Source organism: Euprymna scolopes, chromosome 7, assembly GCF_053919585.1.
Source record: "Euprymna scolopes isolate OS-2025 chromosome 7, ASM5391958v1, whole genome shotgun sequence".
Classification (NCBI taxonomy): domain Eukaryota; kingdom Metazoa; phylum Mollusca; class Cephalopoda; order Sepiida; family Sepiolidae; genus Euprymna; species Euprymna scolopes.
This window is the reverse complement of record NC_136488.1, coordinates 121,254,132-121,260,131: the sequence shown is the minus strand read 5'-3', so window position 1 is coordinate 121,260,131 and position 6,000 is coordinate 121,254,132. Positions and strand designations below refer to the sequence as shown.

At 35.4% G+C, this 6,000-nt stretch overlaps 1 long non-coding RNA gene across 1 annotated transcript in view; it reads right to left on the bottom strand.

Moving 5' to 3' along the window:
• Positions 1-6,000, bottom strand: part of LOC145279916 (uncharacterized) — a 426,821-nt gene that overhangs the window by 1,240 nt on the left and 419,581 nt on the right. The window contains exon 4 of the long non-coding RNA XR_013868486.1: positions 1-1,116. This exon is cut by the window's left edge and continues 1,240 nt beyond it. This is a non-coding gene — a long non-coding RNA (uncharacterized LOC145279916). The remainder of the gene's footprint in view (positions 1,117-6,000) is intronic.

Genomic DNA, 6,000 nt, shown 5'->3' with positions numbered 1-6,000 from the left:
GATTCTAAACAAAGTAAAAGAATGAAAATCGAAATCTAGACTATTTTCCTCACCAAGTTACTATTTTTCTAAATTTTTTAGATGGGGATTGGTAATTTACATTTTTATTGTCTGCAAAAAACTTGTTTCGTAACAGATTAAGATACACTGTTCGGATTGAAGGCTTAATCTTCTCTGCCGGCGGTAGTAAGAGTACAATTGCAAATTATTTAATATTTCTACCCGGTGACGGGTGATGGAGGAGACCTTGTTATCCACTTTCCCCTCATGGATAAAATAAAATGTTTGTTTAAAATCCGTGAAAATTATCGAAGATTCCCGAGTTTAACAAGATATACTTAAAGAAGGTCGGAGGTAACATCGGTCGAAATGTTGTGGGAATTACACTCAGGATAAGAACCAGCCATCCAGCCAGCACGGCCGTAGCCGAGATTGAACTCATTACACGAGTTTGTAGTGCAATTCAAAACTTGTCAGTAGCTGAATATTTGGTGCTTCACCAGTGCTATCAAGGCTAATTTTTTAAAGTGACGCCATCACTAGATGGAGTGCCTACCACGGATTAAGAGAGTTCCATCTACGTTCGAGAGAAGGATAGACCTCGCCAGTTTCTCAACCTGGTATTTTACTTCGCGGTACATACAGCGCCTAGCTTTCCCAAATGGTATCTACACAGATACTGGCCAGGCTCAACGTGGCTTAACGGGAACCGGTTAGTCAACGTAATTGTGTCGTAGTCGTATATAGGGTGAGAAAAGTAGTCCATATAATCCAAATGCACAGCAATTGATATCTTAATTTTAAAGTCAACTTTGCACAAGCAATTAATTTACATTTATCGATGGCCATAATGACGTACAATTGCAGCGATATTGAATTTAAGTCAAGAAAAAATAAGCTTAAAACGGAAAATCCCATGAAAATTTCAGAAATATTAAAACTGTCGCTGGTTTATATATATACATTTTGTTTGCGTGTTAAAGATGCCAGGTTTCCACGGGTTCCAGTAGTCTACTCGTGTTGGATTATAGCAAGGTTGTGCCGGGGTTTGAATAGGACGACCATGTCTTTTCCGATTGATTGCTCTTTCTCCAAAAAAGGTAAAACACCAGATTTCTAAAAAAAAAAAAAGATAAATAAAAAAAAAAATAAAAAAATCGAACGGAACAAAGATGTAATAAATTTACCAAAATTTTACGTCAATCCTAGACAAAGGAACAATATAAACAAAAGGTCGATATGGACAAGCGAGGGACACATAGAGAGGAGACGAGAAAAATGACAGATAAGCGTATACATTCGCACACACACACACACACACACGCAAAATACGCTTAGAGAATTTATGCATACATTCTCTATGCTCTCACGTTATACAACAGAGGTCCAAATTCTAGTATATACATTAAATATTATTTTTTTTAAGCCAATACGTAGTTAAAGAAAAATAATTGTTTTTTTTTTTTAGTATTAAAATAAGTTTCAACATTATTAATATGGCTATGACAGCAGCACCTTCTTTTCCTTGTTTTGATTCTCAGGTATATATCCATTGATATCTTATATGTTTTTATGTAGAGTAATGTGGTTCTCGGTTGAGTAATTGTGTTTAACTCGAAAGTCAAAACAATGAAAAGAATATGCTGTTGTCATAGATTTAGTTATTAATAATGTTTACGCATTGATTTTATGTTTTTTATCGTTTATGTTTACATACATGTTTTGAAACATTTAGCTAATGACAAATCTATGACGTCACGTCAAAGTTATAATTAACTTGTAGAGAGAATGTATAAAGTGAAAGTCGGTGAAATTTCAGACTTATTGTCTTAAGATTTTAGTTTCTATTTTTAGTCATGCCATTTGATTTATTATTTTAACTAGCGGGGGTACCCGGCGTTGCCCGAGTGTTTGTTTCCGGGACGAGGGGGGAGTTTTAAAAAATGTTATGGTAGGTAAGTAGGAAGGATCAAACCCGGAGTCATGAGTAAAAGTAAGAAAATAAAGTGTGAAAAAAAAAACATCTGCAACGTTAACAGTTCGGCCACCAAGAAAAGTCCATTCCAGTTGTTTAGGAAAAAAAAAACGACTACGGTAGGTCGGCGCGAACGTGAAAATATAATGTGAATTGTCCAGCACGCTAACCACTACGCCACAGAGCACTGCTGCTTAGTTTAGTGATTAAAAATAACTTTACATGCAAGAACTACGAAGCCAAACCGGTGTTCTCTTCTCAACTGTTCCTTGTGAACGATCCCCAAACAGTGTTAAGTGGTGGCAGGGGGAGGAGGAATTTATTAGAGAGAAAATATTTTACAACTTCCATTGATCTTAACCGATTTTGGCCGTGACTTCTCAGCAGAAAAAGTATAGAAATCTAAGATTATCGAGGAATTTGAGAAATAATAAGCCTATAACACACCTCAGATATTTTTCTGCCGTTTGTGCATATTATATTTGCATGAAATATCTTGATTTTTAATCCTATTAATGTCAAAATCAGAAGGGAAAAATGAGTCCATTTTATTTATATAGATAACTAGTGGGGCTACCCGGCGTTGCCCGAGTGTTTGTTTCCGGGACGGGGGGGAGTTTTAAAAAATGTTATGGTAGGTAAGTAGGAAGGATCAAACCCGGAGTCATGAGTAAAAGTAGGAAAATAAAGTGTGAAAAAAAAACATCTGCAACGTTAACAGTTCGGCCACCAAGAAAAGTCCATTCCAGTTGTTTAGGAAAAAAAAAAGCGACTACGGTAGGTCGGCGCGAACGTGAAAATATAATGTGAATTGTCCAGCAAGCTAACCACTACGCCACAGAGCACTGCTGCTTAGTTTAGTGATTTTAAATAACTTCACATGAAAGAACTACGAAGCCAAACCGGTGTTCTCTTCTCAACTGTTCCTTGTGAACGATCCCCAAACGGTGTTAAGTGGTGGCAGGGGGAGGAGGAATTTATTAGAGAGAAAATATTTTACCACTTCCATTGATCTTAACCGATTTTGGTCGTGACTTCTCAGCAGAAAAAGTATAGAAATCTAAGATTATCGAGGAATTTGAGAAATAATAAGCCTATAACACACCTCAGATATTGTTCTGCCGTTTGTGCATATTATATTTGCATGAAATATCTTGATTTTTAATCCTATTAATGTCAAAATCAGAAGGGAAAAATGAGTCCATTTTATTTATAGAGATAACTAGTGGGGCTACCCGGCGTTGCCCGAGTGTTTGTTTCCGGGACGGGGGGGAGTTTTAAAAAATGTTATGGTAGGTAAGTAGGAAGGATCAAACCCGGAGTCATGAGTAAAAGTAGGAAAATAAAGTGTGAAAAAAAAACATCTGCAACGTTAACAGTTCGGCCACCAAGAAAAGTCCATTCCAGTTGTTTAGGAAAAAAAAAAAGCGACTACGGTAGGTCGGCGCGAACGTGAAAATATAATGTGAATTGTCCAGCAAGCTAACCACTACGCCACAGAGCACTGCTGCTTAGTTTAGTGATTTTAAATAACTTCACATGAAAGAACTACGAAGCCAAACCGGTGTTCTCTTCTCAACTGTTCCTTGTGAACGATCCCCAAACGGTGTTAAGTGGTGGCAGGGGGAGGAGGAATTTATTAGAGAGAAAATATTTTACCACTTCCATTGATCTTAACCGATTTTGGCCGTGACTTCTCAGCAGAAAAAGTATAGAAATCTAAGATTATCGAGGAATTTGAGAAATAATAAGCCTATAACACACCTCAGATATTGTTCTGCCGTTTGTGCATATTATATTTGCATGAAATATCTTGATTTTTAATCCTATTAATGTCAAAATCAGACGGGAAAAATGAGTTCATTTTATTTATATAGAAGATAGATAGAAGATAGAAGAAGAAGAGAAGAATAGAAGAATAGAAGAGAAGAAGATAGATAGAAGAAGAAAAGAATAGATATAGATAGATAGAAGAGAAGAGAAGAAGATAAGTATTTTCTTTCTATATTAAACAAGAAGAAAGTTTGATTGGTCGTGAAATATAGAAAGTAGACTAAATAATAGGAGATACAACTATAATTTAAATAAGATGTTAGAAAACAACAGTATATATAATCAAAATACATGTGGTTTTGTTTGATTGTCGCTTTTACGGAAAATATCAATCAATACTAATTGTTAAACGAAAAATAAACATTTTTAGCAATTCTGTAATATCATTCAAACATGGTAGTGTTTGAATATGTGGTTAAGTGGCAGTTTTAGTTATTTAGAACTACTTTAAAGCTTCACTGCTCACTCATTTTCCAACCAAATTTCAAACAATTATTACAGTTTAAAGATCACCTTCTTAGCTATATTGTGAAAAATGTCAATTCTCGTTTGGTAAAACAAAAGTTATGATTAATTTTCTGCTGTTCAAAATCATAAAACATATAAGGAGGTGAGCGACGTTTTTCATGACTAGTTTCCATAGCAACAACTCGCTCCAGCGACTACTGTTGCTACTAATTCACTGCTGTTGCGAAAAAGAGAAATAACGAGTGAAACAGAGAGAATGAAAGTATGAAAGGGAGATAATTGGGGGATTTTATTGAAAGCAGACGAGTGCCGTACATTGTTATTACATATGTGTTCATGGGGACATAAAAGTAAGACTGAAATTAAACAAAGAACAAGTGAATTTATTGGAAGCCTGGAAAAAAAAAGAGAAGAAAGAAGATAGAAGAGAAGAAGAGATAGAGAAGAGATTATTTACTATTAATGGAATATTTTTCTATTTTTTAAAACAAAGTAGTCAAGATCTCTGATATTACGAAATGAAACAAACTTACGACTGTGTTTATGACATTAAAACATTGTGAATAAAGGAGAGACGGAAAAGTCTCTATTTATCAAAGATTGCTTTCATATGCAATACTAATTTAGCCTCACAAGTAAATACACAATGTTGCATGAATGTAAACGCAATTTCAATATAATGTAAAACTATTTTGTTTATATAATTAATAAAACTTATTAGTGGATTAACAAATATTTAAGTAATACCGTTTAATTATAATTTTTTTAAAAGTATTTCATTAACATGTTTAATATTTAATTAATTATGTGCCTTATTATTGTATTATAAAATCACGTTTACACACCAATTCTCGCCAGGCCATCAGTGAGCCTGGTTAATACTAACATGGGTTGTCATTTGGGAAGTCCACGAACTCTATGTGCTTTCCGCATATCTCGGCAGTGTTTCTAGTCAACCTTGTGTCTCTCCTTGCTCCTGGATCCAAGCAGTGCCGGTTCAGGAAAGTTTAGCATTGTGCAACCCTTTCCTTACTATTACATGCGCAGCTACCCTTACAGAGGTGTCCATTGTATCTACAGACTGAACGGAAGCATCGATATAATTTTATCTTCCTTTCTGTTTCCAGTATTAGTTATTCTGTATTACTTGAATAGATTCAAAATCTTAGAGTGTTCTTTTAAAATTAGAATTTAAACGTGATCTTTTCACCTTTGTTTTGGTTACTTACATACAAAGCATATCATATTTTGAATTACATCATTCGTTTAATAAGATTCGAGCATTACTCCTTTCCTATGAACTCCGGTGTTCTTTAAATTATGAGGGGCCTGCAATAAGTAATGCCCCTGACCCACTTTCAATTGTCTGATCTAGCTGAAATTTTGCATGTGCAATGATTTATATCTCTACGGATTATGTGGCAAATTACAGCTCTGAACTAAATGTGGTTTCTGTTTTACAGGTGTTTGAACTGAGTCAGGTGTGAAATGGAGCCTGCTGAATGTTGAGCAGTGATCTGGTTTTTGTATTTGAAAGGGCGCACATCAAAGGAGACTTTTGATGAAATGAAAGAAACTCATGGTCATAATACCCTATCATATGACCTTGTAAAACGCTGGCATCGTGAATTAAAACATGGCCGGAAGTCTGTGGAAACAGCTCCCAGACCTGGTCGCCCCCCCCCTTCTGCCATTGATGAGGCATCTGTCCGTCAAGTTCAGGT